Here is a 19,420-nt window from a genome sequence, read left to right on the forward strand (position 1 = left end):
GAGAATTTTAAATTCTAGATTCTTGCCTTGTGGATGTTGAAAAGAAGAATTAAAAGTTATTTGGGATATCCAATCAGTTAATAAATAATTATGAATGAATAAACTGTTTTGTTGAAGACGCCGTGTTATGGCAGACATGAACATGGGGCTTAAATTAGTCCTGACTTGTAGAAGCTCAAATCCAGGAGGCAGAGGAGTTGGTTGTTAAAGAACTCTGTGGTGAGCTGGACAGGATGACATAAAAATTATGGAAGTTCAGAGCACAGAGCAATCTTTTCCAGTGATGGGGATGGAATGTGGGGGGTCATGGAAGACTTTGTGAAAGAGTTGGAAGTAGAATTATTACTGTTGAAAAGAGATGGGGAGGTAGGTAGACAAACAGAAAAAATGCCATAAAACAATAAGTTAGGATAGAAAAACTCCATGTATCCATATGTCAATTGGCCCATCTGTTCATTCATGCATCCTTTCATTCTCCTATCCATCCAATCATCCATGCATCCATCTGTCCATCCACACAACCACTCATTCTTCATCCATTTGTCCATCTGCCCACCTACCCATCCACCCTTCCATACATTCATCTATTCATCCATTCACCCATCCATCCATCTATCCATCCATCTGCCAGTCCACCCACCCTTCCACTCACCCACCCACCCATCCACACTTCAGTCTGCCTTTCCAATTATCCACCCTTCCATCCATCCACCTACCCACTCATCTACCCTTTCATATATCCATACATCCATCTGTTCATTCATCTATTCATCCATACGTCCTTCCTTCCTTGTTTTCTTCCTTCTATCCATCTATTCATCTACCCACCCACCCACCTATCCTTCACCCATCCGACCATCCATCCTTCCACCCACACCTGTCTTCCCTCCCTCCCTCCCTCCCTCCCTTCCTTCCTTCCTTCCTTCCTTCCTTCCTTCTTCCCTCCCTCCCTCCCTCCCTCCCTTCCTCCCTCCCTTCCTCCCTTCTTCCCTTCCTTCCTTCTTCCCATCCTCTCATCCTCCTTTCCTTCCCTTCCTTCTCTTTCTTTCTTTTGTTGTTTCCTTCCTTTCCTCCCTCCCTTCCTCTCTCCATTATTAACTTGCTGGTATTTTATTTCATCATTGCATTGTGTTTATCAATAGACGATTAGTGGAAGAAGAGAAGAAATCAGGTGAAGTCTTTGTAGGATCTAGAATGTCTAGGCAAAGGAGTTTGAAATTTTTTATGCTATGTTCTACTGGGAACCATTTCAGGATTTTGAGGTATAGTATGATATAACAACAGCTGTGCTAAATTCTTTGAAGTTATTAGTAGTGGAATATCAATCCAGAGTGAAAATAAATAATTTTGGAAATGAGCCTGTCATCGAAGTGTAGTTTGTTTTCTCTTTAAATTTCCCAGCAAAAGTATTTTAGTTGTTAAAATAAAGGAACAACCATTAGAAAGGAGGAGGAGAAGAATTAGAAGCAAAAAAAAAAAAGGTAAAGGTAAAGTACCTTGGTGTTTTAGGGTTTCTAAGATTAGGAACTTTAAATGTTGACCCCATTTTGGTCTTTACCTTCGAAAGATGGGAGAAAGACTGAGAGAAGTTTCTAAGCTGATGTTGCTTTACTAACTGGAGTAGGACTGAGAGACCATCTATAAATATTAACTTTGTGTTTCCATCAAACATTTAGAATTTTACCCTATTCTATTTTTAATTCTCGTTTCAGACTGAAGGGGTTCTTGGTGAATACTTTTGTAGATACAATTAATAGTTATGAAAATCATTATTGAGAACCTCCAGGGTTCAGAGTATTCAGCTGAGTGTCTTTTCTCACCTTCAGAACTACCTTTAGACTAGAGTGTTAATTATTAACGTATTTTAGATTATTCAGACAACTAACGTATTTAGATTATTCAGACAACTGCAATATTTAAGGAATACGTCCAAGGTCGCACAACTAAAACGAAGTGGCAAAGTAGGGTTTCAGAACCTTTTAGTCTTTTCTGTGTTGCAAAATTAAGATAATGATAAGAGCTAATGATACCTCTCCCTTACTGAGAATTGAATGTTTTATGTGAATTAAAAAGTTTAATCTGCATAGCGTTTCATCAAGATAGATTCCTTGTTATCCTCATTTTGCAGATGAGGAGACTCAGGCATTCAAAGATGAAGTCATTTTCCCAGGGCCAGAGGACTAAGGAAAGGGAGAATTGGGATTAATTCTACATTGTCTGCTGGTAATACTTATTGCTCATTTTCACCAGTTAACACTGTTTTATGAGCATTTGCCCACTTTCTAAAAATATAATGCTCTTAATCACCCACATGGACCTACTCTATCCCAGGCAGATGCCACGAATTATTTTGTGTTTTCTTTTTGTATATATTGATGCTGTTTCCTCAGTTTTAAATAATGGGCTTTGATGACTGTTCTTCTACATAAATTATTACATATCTGTAGCATAGAATCTTAAAAATTATTTGATTCAAATGTATACATAATTTTCGTATCCCTGATAGATGTTGCCAAATATTTACCAGAAGTGAATTAAGTAGTTTTGCTACCAGCATTATCTGAGAGGGCTCGTCTTATTACATCTTTGTCAACACTAAGTATTATCTCTCTTATTCTTTTTTTGGTAATCTTTGTTACTTTGTTAGGATTAAAGTAGCTTCTCATTTTAATTTTCACTCCTTTAATTGAGAAGCAGAACGGATTCTTTTTTGGTGACTTGTTTCAGAGTCTCTTTAGTTTGAAGATGTAATAGATGTAGCATCTGTTATGTCCGGTAACAGGATAACAATGCATTGCTGGGATAATGAGGCTGCCGTGAGCAGTGATTGTGCCACTGCATTTTCAGCCTGGGTGACAGAGCAAGACCCTATCAAAAAAAAAAAAAAAAAAAAAACAAGAGGCGGGGTCTGTTTCCAACAATGCTTTTTTTTTTTTCGCCGTGGTTTTGAGATAGAATCTCGCTCTTTTGCTCAGGCTGGAAGGCTGGAGTACAGTGGCATGATCTTAGCTCACTGCAGCATCAACTTCCTGGGCTCAAGCAATCCTCCTACCTCAGCCTCCTGAGTACCTGGGATTACAGGCATTTGCCACCACTCCCAGCTGGTTTTTGTATTTTTAGTAGAGACAGGGTTTCGCCATGTTGGCCAGGCTGGTCTCGGACTCCTGACCTCAGGTGATCCGCCTGCCTTGGCCTCCCACAGTGCTGGGATTACAGGCATGAATCTCTCCATCCGGCCTCACAGTACTCTTCTGACTAGCTTGATCATATGCCAATGTTTTATTCCTTCGTGGAGCTCAGAGTAAGCTTGTTTTACTGGATGTTTTCTATAATAAAGCTAGGTAATGGTGAATCACTCTAATTACCAAAAAGCTGTGTTTGATAACAATGTCGGAGATGAGGAAGATAGAAATAACATTTGAGTAATTCTTTGCCATTCTGTCTCTGAATCTTGAAATAAATACTCTTGAATTTATATATTCTTGGTCCTTTAGGAGCCATAAAAACATACCATTACATATATATATGAAATGGTGAGACACTGCGTATTTATTAAGAGGCATGACCCTTAGGACTAGATAAGTCAAATTAAATCTCATAAAAATCTGTTACGGAAAATGAATATGTGGCATTATTTTTTCTTTTAGGGTCTCTTTATTAATTTTGTCATGTTTAATATGTTGCAGTTGCAAACAAATGCATGCGTTCATTCCTAATTAATTTATGTAATTGGGTTTTATAAATTTAGGTATTTAGGAAGCTGTGCATAACACACTCCATTTACTGTGTGCTGTAGCCAATAAAATCATAATAGAAAGAAATATAGTTTGAAGCTCACTTCAGTGGTAAATATAGATTAGTTGTAAATGATATCTTTGTAATGTTTATTTTAAATTTTGCAATGCTGCAGATTTTCTGAACATACCAATTAATGTTCTTATTTGAAATAATGACTAGTTAATTACGATAAATTCTAAGTGCTCCATCTCTGACAATTAAAAATTGTCTTACAGCTTTTTATTTATTTATTTATTTTTTCAGTTCTTTCCAAATAATATTAAGTGCAGCATCTGGGGAAAGAAGAGTAAGAATGGAAGGAGTGTGTTTAAAATATGGGTGGTTTTGTCAATTCCTATTGGGAATGGTTGTATTTGAATGTATATACATATGCACATTTATGTGTAATGTCTATTTCATGGTAAATAGGGAGTGAACGAGTTGAAAAATATGAAATGCAGTTTGAATTTTTAAAAAACGTTATAAATTATAACATAAAATCAAATACAGTGGGCTAAAACCAGTACATTTTAAATAAGTTTACATTTGTCATCGTGATGTGACTGTGATGTCACCTTAGGTCCCAACTCAGCAAGGACCTCTGCAGCCGGAAAAGACCAACTAGAATGATTTGATCAGAAAGGGAACGGGTGTTAGGCTGCTCCACTGATACTTTATCCACTTTAGGAGAGAGAGCCCTCTTCCTTCTTCATCTAGCTCAAGCCAGCTGTCACAAATGCACGTCAGTGCTACACAGTTCTGTCCAAGGTGTTGACTGTTGTCAAGTCTGTTTTTTTATGAATATGTTTCAATATAAGAAATTGTCTCTGGTCCAAAGTGAAACATCTTCCTCTTTGACTCATAGCAAGCTCATGGAGCTATCTGAACATTGTTCTGTATAATATGTACACCTTTGAGCAATCTCGTGATTCTCTGTATTCTTTGTAAATCTAATACCTTCCATCCAGAGCGACTATACATGTGGGGTCAATTGGGAGTACCTCTATTTTGAGCTTTACAGGTTAAAAGAGAATGTCAGATTTGCTTTTGAAAGTATGGGCTTGTGGAGATTAAAAAAAAACCAAACCTTGAATAATCATGTATAAATATAAATACTGTATGTAGAATAAGTGTAATGGATCACATTTATGATGAAATATGTATGTCTTTCCAAGGGTAAGACCTTCATAATTCATTTATAAGTTACCTGCTTTCCCTTACATGTAAGTAGCAGAATAGTAATTTTCTTCGTTCTTTCTGAAGAATTGCCACACAGGGAATGAAAAGAAAAAAGGATAAACTTTTCTCAAACAGCAGAATGTCATTCAAAGATAACTGGAAAAAAGTACGAGAAAAGCCAAAAAGAAAAAAAAAAAAATTGTAGGTCCTGGTGATGCTGGAAAAATGACGTGTGAGGTGAGGTTCCAGACGCTGAGCTTCATCTATTTTGTCATGTTATGACAGAAATCATTACAAGGGTGATAGGTTTATTTATAAAGACTTGCTTCAATATTCAAAGTACATCTATTCTAACATTCCTCATTTTGAGCCAGGCTGTGGATCAAGATGAAAGAAAAATTAAATTGTATATTGAAGAGCTCTTAATTGAGCCGCGCTGTATTTAACGGGGAAGCATTGGCTTCAGGCAGTCGATACCGCTGAGGATTTTTAATGTCCTGCATCATGAGACTGTCAGTTTGTTTTGGAGAATGCAAACAGGCTAATGACAAAGCCCTGCAAACTTTTGTAGTTGCTGCTGGTCTTTTTGGAAGGCAAGTGCTAATTTACCCACCATTGAAACCCGGCACACACATGCATGTGCACACACACACACACTCTCTCTCTCTCTTTCTCTGTCTCTCTCTCATGTGGAACTAAATCCTGCATTTTCTCACCAGAGGGCTAATGACACACTGCTTAGTCACCCAAAACCTGTTTCCTAAGGAGTCATTTTGGGGCTTGTTTAAAGTTTTTAATGAAAGGCTTTATATAATATTAGATTTCCCCTCTTTTTCCTTAATCAATGTAAATTCAATTGCATTTCACAGGGTGGCTGAGTGGCATTTCATCATCTCTAATATCCATTTAAAAATGTTAGGTCTACCCAGTTATAATTCTTAAAAGTAGCCTATCAGTGGTTTAATATGTTATCTCCATTCTCTAAGGCAGTGTTAATTTCCTTTTGTAGTTAATCTATCCTACTACCAAATTTAGTATATTTATAGTTAAAGATTCCGTTAAGAGCTAAGTGATTTAAGTACATCTGGGATAAAGTGGCCTTGGCTTTAACTATGAAACAAATTTTCTTTATTTCATTCTCTTCACTGATAAATCCATAGTAACTGGAGGCATTTCTAGAATTGTGGGCAATTTCAGCCTCTAAAGTTTGATTAAAGATACTTCAGATATTCCTACTGAAAGGCTAGAGGGCTGAAAGGAATTTATTTTGGGTTCTGGCCCTGGCGCCGCTCCGTGGAAGAGAACAGACACTGAGTTTAATTCCCACGCTGCCAGTTTCCCACGAGTCTAGGGTGGGTGTTACTTCTCAAAAAGGTGATGGTAGAACCGCTTGAGACTTCTTATGGCTGTGGCAGGGGACTCACACATCACAAGGAGTCCAGAGGCATGACTTTGAAGAGCTTTTTTCATTCATTCTTCCTTTTGTTCACTTATTCATCAAATACATGCTGTGGCCCTACTGTGTGCTGGGCACTTGTCTTGTCAGGTTCTTGGGGAAGACTTCACTGGTGAGGTGACATCTGAGCTGAGTGTATGAGTGCAAGAGATAGCGATCACACCTGGGAACTGCTTAATAAAGTCCCCAGCGTCTTGGAGCCACTTGCAGACCTTGGCAGTTGCTGTTGCTCCTGCTGCTGCTGCTGCATTGTCAAGATAACATTGACGTCTTGGAAACATAGAAAAATTAGGCTGCTGGACTGTGTGCTTAGAATCAGTGTGCTAACTCTGTTTCCAACACTGTAGAAAAGTGGTTCCAGAAGGAAGAGTTCAGGGTGAGAATGAATAACAGGGAGTGACTTTGCAGTGGGAACCAGGCTTTGCAGCAGAGCTAGGATTGGAGAAGATCTTCCTAGCAGGGAGAAGAGCTCAAAGAAAATGCATGAAGGGAGGAAGGTTGCAGGAGTGGGAGGGACCAGAATATGGTGTGGAAAGAATGTGGTTCAAATCCAGGCTCTGTCATTAACTGCACCTACGCTCTCTGAGCTGAATGTGTTTTGGACACTGGAGATAATGCATGTTAAGATCCTGGTAGCTCTAATTATTTGCTACCATGGTACATAATCATGGGAGCTCTATTTATTTGATCATATTTTTTTGTTATTATTATGTGGTGTACTTGGGAAAGGTATGTGGGAGCAGCAAGCAGGTGAGCATCCTGTTTGGAATGCGGGGCGGGGAACTGCCCTGCCTAGTCCAGCCTCATTCCAGAGGCTAGCACCTGGCCTCAGCTGTAGAGCTGCTGGGAACATTTCAGCTCTCTGTTTCTTTGGCAGTCTAGCGCTGTCACAGAAGGAAGGCTCACTCCATGGAGAAGGGTAGATTGATTTCTTCTCTGAGGGCAGAGGCTGATCAGTCTAGGCTGGCAGAAATAGATGTAACCTCAGAGGAAACAATTTGCATTGGCCAAAGCAAGTCAATGGCCATGCCCAAATTCAAAAGGACAGGGAAGTGTAATTCTACTGTGTGCCCTATAGGATCCAGGCCCCAGGAATGGTGGTGATTTGCCAGGGGGAAATGGAGGAGTAACCCCTTCCTTGACTACCTCTCTAGTTTGTATTGGATTCTGCAAAGTCCCATGAAGCCTGATAGATGGGCCATGTCAGCATTTGAGTTTTGTAGCTGAAATGTGGGTGAGTTCACCTACGTCCCCTTCAAGACAAGGCAGTGAGAAACACTTTCTTGTTCTATAAATCTGAATTAGGTCCAAGGAAGGGGGTATGCAGCATAGAGAGGAACCAAAAAGGATGCAAAATTTAGGATAAATATTGCACCTTGGGAGGCCTGCCTGGTCTACCCTTGATAACTCATGAACAGTCTGGTAATGCTGGAAGGCAAAGTAAAAGCCAACCTCATGAGAAAGAGATGGAACACAGGATGGAACTTGAGCTGCTTAAAAAGGCTTCTCAGGCAGGCTGCACTGGAGTGTGCTGCTGTAACAGACACGCCTGGATCTTGGTGGCTTAGCACAGTGAATTCATTTCCCATTCATGATATCTGACCACACATGGGGGTAAGGGGCTGTGCTTTAAAGTCATTCAGGGATCTGTCTGGGCCCAATGCCTCACACCTGTAATCCCAGCACTTTGGGAGGTGGGTGGATCACTGGAGGCCAGAAGTTTGAGACCAGCCAGGCCGACATGGTGAAACTCCATCTCTACTAAAAATACAAAGGTTAGTCAGGTATGGTGGCGTGCACCTGCCATCCCAGCTACTTGGGAGACTGAGGCACAAGAATTGCTTGAACCCTGGAGGCAGAGGATGCAGAGAGCTGAGATCATGCCACTGTCCTCCAGCCTGGGTGACAGAGTGAGACTCTGTCTCAAACAAACAAACAAACAAAAAAGTCCTTCAGGGATCCAGGCTGACCTCAACACCATCTCTTATGTGTGCCTCTGTTCTTTCCCTAATACAAGGGAGCATGGGAGATTAGTGTCTGGCTTGAACGCTTCCACCCGGAAATCTTGCTTCTTCCCACAATCCATTGGTGAAAGCAAGTCAATGGTCATGCCTCAATTCACAAGATAAGCACTATCCTACTGTGTGCCCTAAAGAATTGAAGATCAAGATACTTGTGAGCAGCTCTCACAACTGCCATAGTGGCAATGCGAATGGCATCTATTTTTCATGTGACTGAGAAAATAATTGGTCAGATATTGCAGGATTTTTGGGGGAGAGAGGGTGGAAAAGAGCTTACAGATTAAAACAGAACTGGCATAGCACCTAGATTTTAAACAGAAGGAAAAGATGACATTGGGGACCAGAGACACAGAAATTTCACTTCTGGGCCGTGACAAATACCAGGGAGATGTAATTGCAAAATGAAGCTGCAAATGTCTTACCCAGGGAACTAGGTAACAACCTGCTTGGCTTCATAAAGAAGGAATAATATCCAATTAGACTAAGTGTATTCGGTGCCTGAGTGACAAGCCCTGGAGACCTCAGGGCCTCTGGGGCCCCCAGGGCAGTTTCAGGAGGCTGTCTCCAGACCTGTCCGGGGTGTGAGCATGTCACGCCTGGCCCCGCGCCTCCCCCATACAGCTGTCTCTGCTCTTCTAAGCACTGAAATGAGAGGTGTAACCTGTGTTCCAGAGTCTGCCCTTCTCAGCCATGGGGGCAGGGGCACCTGGCCTGTCAGACTCACCTTGCCTCCCTGCTGCCCGTGCCCTACTGCCTAGGGCTGGGCTCATGACTGGGTCTACATCAGCTCCACATTGCAGACTGACCTCCTGGACCCTCAAGTCTCAGGATCCCTATTTCCCTGTCGGTGCTTCGTCACCCAAAGTCACTGCAGCTCCTCCTTCAGGAGTATCTGAGCGCGTTCAGGGTCGGGCTGAGGGGTCCCAGTTCAAGCTAATTCCTACCTGTGCGACCACTAGCCAAGTACTGAACCCCTCTGAACTTCAATTTCCTCATCTGTAAAAGGTGGTTGGTTTGTAATTGTTCCTACCTCTTAGGACTTTTGTGAGAGTTTAGATGATAAACCACCAAGCAACAGTGCCTGGAATTCTGTGCCCAATCGATGTCTGCTGCTGTCAGCCATGTGGTCGCTGTCTGCACTCCCATCCCCTGTCATCCCCAAGTCTGGTCTCCTCCTGAAGCCTCTTCCCGGGCCTCAGCACTCAGGGATCGCACCTCCCTCTGAATATGCTGTCCCTTCTAATCATGCCATTTAGCCACACTGCCTAGCACTTTCTTTTTTGAATATTCATGTCGCAGGTCCCTGAAAAAGTTGCTAAGCCTGCTAAAAGCAAGGCCAGGCCTTTCTTTCTTTGTAACCTTAATGCCCAGTGATGCTCCGTTCAGTTTCACACTCAGTTGGTTTCATAGTTTGATTTTATGTCGTTATTTGTTTGTTAATGAGCTACTTTATCATTGTGAAAATAGTTAAATATCAATAGCAATGAATAAATATTACCAATAAAAAGGTTCGTCATTTAAAAATTTGGAGCTGGGCTGGAAACTAGGGATACTGCGTGGTATATTTTAGTTCTACTGATATGACAGTATGTGATACTTAATCTTTGTCAAGCAGCTTTACAGAGACTACCATGAGAATGGGTTAAATTAAGAGGATTGTCTTTGCTGTTTAGCCAATATGGGCCAAAATCCAGTGGTTTGAGACATGGCGGGGTTTGGTAGTCGATGCAGGATATTACTGGAGAAAGAGTGTTAGAGGATGGAAGATTGCTTGATATTTCTGGCTTTCTTTTTTAACTGTGTACTCTTTGTAAAATCACTGAAGTCCCATAGGTCATTTTCTTCCCCGTATCAAGCCCCTGCTATGTATCAGGTGTTGTGCTTACGTGATGTTTTATGCACAGTGTTTCATCTTCGTTAATCCTCATAAAGATTGATATGGTTTGGTTGTGTCCCCACCCAAATCTCATCTTGAACTGTCATCTCCATAATCCCTATGTGCCCAGATAGGGACCTGGTAGGAGGTGATTGGCCGATGGTGGCAGTATCCCCCATGCTGTTCTCACGATTGTGTGTGAGTTCTCACGAGATCTGAGAGTTGTATAAATGGCAGTTTCCCCTGGGCTTCATTCTCTTTCCTGCTGCTTTGTGAAGAAGGTACTTGCTTCTTCTTTGCCTTCTGCCATGATTGTAAGTTTCCTGAGACCTCACCAGCCATGCGGAACTGTGAGTCAATAAACCTCTTCTCTGTATAAATTACCCAGTCTCAGGTAGTGTCTTCATAGTAGTGCAAAAACGGACCTGTATTAGGTCTGGCACAGTGGCTCATGCCTGTAATCCCAGCACTTTGGAAGGCTGAGGCGGGTGGATCACTTGAGGTCAGGATTTCCAAGACCAGCCTGGCCAACATGGTGAAGCCCTGTCTCTACTAAAAGTACACAATTAGCCTGGCATGGTGGTGCATGCCTGCAATCCCAGCTATTTGGGAGACTGAGGTGGGAGAATCGCTTGAACCTGGAAGGTGGAGGTTGCAGTGAGCCGAGATCATGCCACTGCACTCTAGCCTGGGTGATTCCGTCTCAAAAAAAAAGAGAAAGAAAACAGACTAAGACAGTGATCTTTGAGATATTGGGACTGTTTTTATTCCCATTTCACAGATGAGTGACTAACTGGCTCCAGGCAGGACAGTGAATAAGGGGGCACAATGGAGACACAAACACATTGCTGACCAGTGGTCTCATCTATCAGCCACACTGCCTGTCTCAGCATGGGCCCTGTGTGGACCATTCCATCTCAATTTATTTCTGATTCTTGCCAATTAAATAAGAACAGCTGAAAAGTAAAATAATAAATATATACATAAAAACAGTAGTGGAAGTAATAATGATAATAGATAAAATTTTTTGGTCTTTCTAATCCCCAGAGCCTGGCTTAATTATTTTAAAGTAAATCAACACTTTGAACACTTGCAGGTTAGAAAACCAGTGGACCGATGGATGCATTACAGCCATTGTTTCCAAGTGTATTAGTTTCCACTTGCCGCTGCAACACATTATCCCCAATGTAGCAGCGAAACAACATAAATGTATTATCTTTCAGTTCTGTGGGATAGAAGTCCCACAGGGGTCTCCTTGGGCTAAAATGTCGGCATTTCTTTCTGGAGGCTCTGGGGGAAGATCATTCCTTGACCTTTTCCCATGATGTAGAGGCTGACACATTCCTCTGCTATGGCCTCTTCCTCCATTTTTCAAAGCCAGCAAGTTTGCATCTCTGTCTTTCTTTCATGGTCACATTTTGCCAGGACTCTTCTCCTGCCTTTTTTTTCTACCTTTAGGGATCTTTGTGATTTCGTTTGGCCCACCTGGATAATTAGGGTCCTCTCCCTATTTATTTTTATTTTGTTTGTGAGACAGAGCCTTGTTTTGTCACCCAGACTGGAGTACAGTGGCTTGATCTTGGCTCACTGCAACCTCTGCCTTGTGGGTTCAAGCAATTCTCCTGCCTCAATCTCCTGAGTATCTGGGACCACAGGCACATACCACCATGCCAGCTAATTTTTAGTAGAGATGGGGTTTCAACATGTTGGCCAGGCTGGTCTCAAACTCTTGACTTCAAGTGATCTGCCTGCCTTGGCCTCCCAAAGTGCTGAGATTACAGGTGTGAGCCACCACACCCAGCCCCTCTCCCTATTTTAATTCAAGTTGATTAACAACCTTAATTTCACTGGTAGCCTGAATTCCCCTTCACCACGCAGTCCACCATATTCATGAATTTCAGGGATTAGGACCTGGACATCTTTGGTCAGGAAATAGGCATCATTCTGTCTACCACAACGCGGGAGCCCATTGCCCTGCATCCACAGTCATAAAAGTCTGTTCCCTTCCTCCCTGATCCTTCCTAACTTCTCCTGCCTGCCTTGCAGGATATGTGGAGTTGTTAGTTCCTAGCACCGCTGGCCAAAGCGAGGATTGTTGGTTCTACTCCTACTTTCCAGTTGGTAGAAGCAGCAATGTATATAGGTACAACTCCAGTGTGGGAAAAATGCTAGAGATACAAAGTAGAGAGAAATAGCCTTTGTGTGACGTGAGCAGCAGAACAAAAATCGAGGGTGCCAAATAATCCTACGGAGTGGTGAACTGTCTAAGATGGAATATTGCTGTTCCTAAATCCTGGCTGTGTTGAGACACGTGATCCTGCCGATGAGGTGAGAGCTGAACCACACTCTTCTGCCAGATTCTGGGCTTTTGACCTTAATAGAGACGCAGAAACTTAACAGAGGGCTCAGAAATCTATTGAAAGTTACTAGGTGCCGGGTGTCTCGGAAAGTGTTTCACACATGCCTGAAACGTTAAAGGCAAGATTCATCCATTCTCTCAGCAAACAGTTACTTCACCTACCGGGAAAGGGGCTGTAATATATAGGGGTATAGGGATAAATAATTCTGTGTGCCGTGCGGACCGTGGAGACTCATCTTCTACACAGGTCAGGTTCTGAAGTCAGCATATAAGCTGGAAGTGGAGTGGAGTCAAATGACCCTCAAAGATCCTTCCAGACTTCATGCCCTTGGCAACTCAAAGTCAGTTTGGAAACTCATATGCTGGTTTCTTCCTTGTATTTATGTAGCAGCCTCCTTTTCCACAAAAAGCAGAGGCCAAGGCATCTCCCCCCGTCAATTTTTTTACTGTCCCTCTCCCTCCCTGTGCTTGACTTTCTTTTCTTTTCTTTTTTCTTTTTAAGACGGGCTCTCACTATGTCACCCAGGCTAGAATGCAGTGGTGTAATCACAGCTCACTGCAGCCTGGAACTCCCAGGCTCAAATGATCCTCCTGCCTCAGCATCCTGAGTAGCTTGTACTGCAGATGTGTGTCACCATGCCTGGCTGATTTATATTTATATTTATGTATGTGCATGTGTGTGTATATACATATATATAAATATATATAAATACATACACACACACACACACACACACACACACACACACACACACACACACATATATATATTTATATTTGTAGAGATGGGATTTTGCCATGTTTCCCAGGCTGGGCTCAACCACCTAGGCTTAAGCAATCCTCCTCACTCAGTCTCCCAAAATGCTGGGATTGCAGGCGTGAGCCACCACGCCTGGCCTTTGCTTGCCTTTTTAAATGTCTTTGATAATTCAGGCAAATGTGTGTATGATGTAACTCTATAGGACTGAGGGTGTGTGAGGAGGCCAGGAGGCTGTTTGTTGACAGGAGTCATGATTTGACTATATGAGGTCACAGACAATGCTTTTTAAATTTTCCTGTCAACCTACAGGAAAACTATTCTCCTTCCTCTAAGGAAAAAAAAAATGCCCTGATAAAGCAGCTACATTGATGACAGGCACATCAAGGTTTTAATGTGTTCTCTAGATTTATGATGTCTACAGTGGTCTCCATTCTGGAAAGCAAAGTAGGACAAGCACAACTTTGGGGCCAGGGCCCTTCTTGGCTCAGAATGTCCCTGTCCGGTGTGTGCCGTGCAGTGTAGAAGCACACTCCGGTGTGCATCTAAGTTTATGTGCTATCTGTAGAGACAGTGATTTTTATTCATTAGAGTTTTTGAGTCTAATTGTTTTTAAACTGCCACTTTTGTTTGTTAAAGATACAGATGTCTAGCCATAGAGGAAAGCAAGGTGGATTTATCGTTGCAATTAGATGCTTCACAATTTGAAAACCTATTACTTAAATTGGTGAAATGTCACTTTTATGCAACTTGATGTTTAGAAGTCCTTGGAGTCCGGGACTAAGCTCATATGCAATTTAACAAGATCTTGGTGAGATAAAGGAAGTTGTACTTGAGGAAACATTGAAACACACCAGATGGAATTTTCCAATTCCCCCCCGCGTGATATAGAATAGGTGAAGGGAGATAGATCACAGATTGATTTTGGATAACTCTTACATTAAGTGGAGCAGAATTAAAAACAAAAAAAATCACTGGAAGTTGGCCTATGTTAGATTACTCCAAGCAAGTTAGTTAATATGTTAATATGAATCTAGATGAACACTGAGAGTTTTGCTCTTCTTGTTAATTTGCACCATCTACTAATCTCTGGGCAATGGAGAAAAAGTCGTAGGTTATAAGTTTTTTATTTATGGGCATTGAACAATATCTTTAAAATGTAAAATATAGCCGACAAAATGCACAGCCCGATAACAACAACAGATCTAATCTAAAGTGACACGAAGAGACTCTCCCAGACGTTTTTCTCTTTAATGTAACATGACTTTAAATTGATGCAGCCCCACAGTGATTGAAAAACTCTCAGAGCTTGTCTCCTATGATTACATTTCTGATCTGTACAACTTAATTTTTTAACTCGGTGAGTCTCAGTTTTGCAAATGAACAGTTCTCTTTTGCTTTCTCTCTCATATTCTTTGGGAAGAGAGATTATTTGGCAACCAGGCAAATAAAGCTCTGTTACCACGATGCATACTGAGAAATCCTAAAACAATAAAGACCCCAAGAACTCGCCCTGGAATATGTACCTCCAAGTCTGTTCTCTTTTCTTTCTCTCCTTCTCTTCGTGTTTTTTTTTTTTTCCTCTCTTCCTGTTCTCTTGTTTTATCTTCACTTCTCTTGACCGTGGTGATGGTTTGCATATATCTGTGATTGTACTGGAACTCATCAAATATTGTACATTTTAAATGGGCAAAATGTATTTGAACTACATATATCACAATACAGCTGTAATACTCTTTTAAAGTGTCTCCTGAATCATCACCAGTGTAATTACTCTGTGAACTGTATTTTGATGAATTCAGGAGTAATTTAAAATGGATTATCCCCTTCTAGAATGAGAGGTAATGCTGAATGATTGTGAATGTTTGTTTACTCAGGGTACTCCTTCAAATTCGTTACCCAATGGTGTCTAGAAAGTGTTGGAATTTTGTTTATAGTTTCTTGAGTTGGAAGTTGGCGTTTCCTTGGCCTCCTGTGTGGGTATCAATGAGTTTTACGTGGTTTAAAGGCCAGTTATGTGATGGATACTTATATTACTTTATATCTTTCTGATTTCATACACTTAAATGTACAGTTTTCATCTTCCTTCAAAACCTTATTTTCCAAGCAAATTTCATTTATTCAGTTTCAGTCATTATTAAAGTGAATAACAAACATAACAGATGTTATTTTGGGTCATAGCTGTTTTGCTAAGTAATACTTAAGGGCTTTCTGATGATATTTTTAATTTCTCAACAGTCTGCCATGGTTATTTTCTGATCAGAACTTGAAAGTCAAAGCTTTCTGTTCATTTGAACAGTCTTTTAAAATCTGTGGTTGTAGCTTGGGTACTAACCTTTGACATAGCTAGTGAAAATTGAAAATTTTTATTTGAAATATGCTTAATGCGTTGTGTAAGACACAAAGTTTAGGGACAAATGAACCATTTACTTTTCTTTTTATGTGGAAAGCAGTGTACAAATGCTGGTGTGACTAACAAGAATAAAAGGACCAGAATGGCAATTCTGAGCTAGAATGTGATGAGTAAGTACCAACATAGTTAGCGGTTAGGGACGGGAGGTTGTTCTATAGAGAAACATGCTCATCATTTCTTCCATTACCTGGTTTTCACTCCGGTAATTTCTTTTCGGACTCATTCTAAAATCAGGATTAAGGATATCCACCAAGAAGTTTGCGTTTATTACTCTAAGCAAGAAACTTCTATTTATTTTTTTAACCATTTGATTCATATATATTTAGATTTTAAAATTTCATTTTCTCTTATCCAAATGTATCGTATATCTTTAAGTAGGTGAATCTTAGAGTAGATTTTATTATATATCACACCACAGCGTTCAGCTTGGTTCATTTGGATTTTAAAAATCTCTAGAGCTTTGAGAATGACTTTGAAACACTCTTTACTGTTGGAGCTTAAAGAAAATAAATCTCGAATGTCCTCTATATTAATTCACCTGCTTGGAAAGTTAGAGATTAAAAGGTTTAGTAGGATTTTTATATTTTCTATAATTTCTATTTGTATTGGAGTAAATTGTTCTTTGTATGGACTGGCTTAGCTTTCATAAAACAGAAAGATTCTTGTATTGAGAAAAGAAGAAGAAGGAAAAAAGTATAATATAAATGCATACAACTTCCTCTAGCTTTCTTGTATTGTATGTAAAGGAGTTAGTAAATTGCTTTAATTAAGTGTACTTTGAAGAAAGCAATCTCCTCTTTCCATTAGTGGTGGACTCTGTGGGTAGAGATGTGGATATTTTTCCTTTTATAAGAAAGGTCTTGTCTTTCCTCGGAAGGCATTTTGAGCAAAATAAGGGAAGAAAAAGAGAAGTAGATTAAAAAAACAAATCACAATATTGAAGCAGGACCCGAGTACTATAGCCTTCCTCATCTTTTGGTATCTGGAACCGAGGTTGCTAATTAATGACCCAAGAGCTAAGCCTTGTTTGATGAAATGCAAGATGTGATACACAGATTGCCTTTGAGTGATGTGTGATTATTACCATCCATTCATGTGTAATCCCGTATTTGAAAGGTTTGTAATTTGTTTTTGACACATTTCTCTCTGATTTTATACATTCATGCATACAGGTCTCACCTCCCTCCAGAACCTTATTTCCAAAGCAGACTTTGTTTATTTGGTTTGGGTAATTCATTGGGCCCTATTTATCTTCCTTATACATAATCTATTTTCTTACTGCTGCCTCTGTCTTCCAAACCAACAATATAAAGAATGAAGCCTGGGGACTGGAACTTAAAACCTCTGCCAAGAAAAGAAAGTCAAGGCCTTTGGGCTCCTAAAACATCCTGCGGAATTCGCCTCAGATGCCCCTCCATTTGCCCTGGTGTATGGAGAATGTTCGAAAACCACCAGAACCTATTGTGTACTTTGGAACAGTGGCATTTTCCTGCTTGATGGTGAAGATGGCCCCTGGAAAAGAAGCCGGCCGACTCCCAGAGGGCACGAGGGTCTAAGCTGTCTCCTGGGAAGTTCAAGGGAGGCCAAGTGCTTTCCAGTTCATTTCCAACGCATATTTCTTCGGGGCCAAGGGCCCAGCTGTGCCTCATTAGGGGTGAGAGTTTGGCTGTGACACCACTTAATAGAAAGATAAAAAATAAAGGAAAAGTCCAACTAGCTAAATAGCAACATAACTTGGGATAACCGATGCCCACAGTCTTTCATGTCCTGTAATGAGTGTGCCATTTGCTCACTGGGAGGAGAAAAAAGTGACAGTATGCAGCAGTCAACTTTTTCCTGAAGAAAGGGAGAAAAAAAAATACATATTTTGTAGCCGAGACATTGGGGTACCTGTTAACTTTAGGCACAGCGCGAGTGTCAGCCCCGGAAAGAGACTCCTGGTGAACAGCACTTTTTACCATTTAATCAGCCTGTACTTCTTCGTATTTATAGCCCTGGCGAGGTTGGCCCATTGTTACAAGATGAAACTGTGATGTTCAGCAGTTTATACCTTGGGAGCTGGAAGCGTTTCTCCATGGTGAATTTGTAATATTAATTGGCCATGTCAGTTCTTGACAAATGTAGTGACATCTATTTCAAGTATTTCAGTTTTATGGTGCTGAAGAAGTGACACACGCTTGAGATAAGTAATCTCACAAAAGATCTTCACGCTCGCTGTGGAGCGCTTCCAGAACATGCTCTCAGAGGAGACGCAGATAGGCTCAGGGTTCAGGGGGCTGTCCCCTTCCTTTTGCTCAAGGCTCAGAGGAGAGCCAGAGGAAGGCGGGGAGGAACGCACTCCCTGTCATTCCCCTTTCAGTCTCAGGAGGTTCTGGCTGAAGCTGTGGCATGGACTTTCCTGCCCACGAAATGTACTTGTGGTGATCATTTATGTGGTTTGGGTACCTGCTGCTTGTAGGCTGTGACAGCCAGTAGCAGAAATAAATATATTGCTTTTCTCACTGTGTGCAGTGGTGCTTTTCCGAGGGTGACTCTGCCCATCAAGGGACACTTGTCTGGAGATATTTTGGTTGTCATATCTTGGAGAATAGGCTGCTATTAGCATCTAGTGGGTAAGAGCAAGGGTTGCCATAGAACATCCTAAAATGCACAGGCAAACGCGACAACACAGAATTGTCTGGCCTCAAAAGTCAATAGTGCTGAGTCTGAGAAACCCTGTGCTTGTGTGGACCATGCCTTTTTGTGCTTTTCAACCTTGAAGCACTAATAGGTCAGAGAAGAATGCCAGTGATGTGTTGATGGGTCCACAAGAGGTTGATGGGAGGTGCTTGAGCTCCTATCATGTGGAAGGTGGCTTGGGCAAAGAGAAGGATGCAAAGGCACGTTGGACAGTGGAAGGCAGGGGCCGCTGAATGATGTGGCAGGAAACATGCAAAGTGCTCAGAGCCCCTGGGTGGTGCAGTCTTAAGAAGCAAGAGGATGGAGCCATCCTTTCAGTTTCCAGCCTGGGTTTCCCAAGGGAGAGTGTGTGTGAGTTCAGTGGCAGAGATATGGGGGAAGGGTGTTGGAGCCCAGCTGAGTTGCCTCCTTTGTCAAATGGAGCTGAGAAATTATTTTCACATGGCTGGCGTAATGGTGGAGTTTCCAAAACAGCAACACAACAAAATGGCCATTTACATGTCGAGAATATATTCATAGAATCCATATGTCTAAGGTGGGGAAGTTGTCATTATTCCTGTTTTATAGATGAGGAAACAGACGCCCAGATGGATTAAGTGGTTGCTGAAGTACCCATGATTTGTCACTAGAAAGGAAGAGACCAAAGGTGGCATCAACTTTATTTTTCCTTCTTTTTTTTGAGACGGAGTTTCGCTCTGTCACCCAGGCTGGAGTGCGGTGGGGCGATCTCGGCTCCCTGCAAGCTCCGCCTCCCGGGTTCACGCCGTTCTCCCGCCTCAGCCTCCCGAGTAGCTGGGACTACAGGCGCCGCCACCACGTCCAGCTAATTTTTTGCATTTTTAGTAGAGACGGGGTTTCACCGTGTTAACCAGAATGGTCTCGATCTCCTGACCTCGTGATCTG

The 19,420-nt window shown here is 41.5% G+C and overlaps 1 protein-coding gene across 3 annotated transcripts in view; it reads left to right on the plus strand.

Annotated features, from left to right (window-relative positions):
- The window catches only part of WWOX (WW domain containing oxidoreductase), a 1,123,672-nt gene that overhangs the window by 103,186 nt on the left and 1,001,066 nt on the right, over nt 1-19,420 (plus strand). The window contains exon 6 of one of the 3 annotated variants that reach the window (XR_013412200.1): nt 17,152-17,425. The exons of the other annotated variants lie outside the window; for them this stretch is intronic. The gene's annotated coding sequence lies outside the window, so the exon portion shown is untranslated. The remainder of the gene's footprint in view (nt 1-17,151; nt 17,426-19,420) is intronic. 3 annotated transcript variants of the gene reach the window in all.

This window comes from Macaca mulatta, chromosome 20, assembly GCF_049350105.2.
Source record: "Macaca mulatta isolate MMU2019108-1 chromosome 20, T2T-MMU8v2.0, whole genome shotgun sequence".
Taxonomy (NCBI): domain Eukaryota; kingdom Metazoa; phylum Chordata; class Mammalia; order Primates; family Cercopithecidae; genus Macaca; species Macaca mulatta.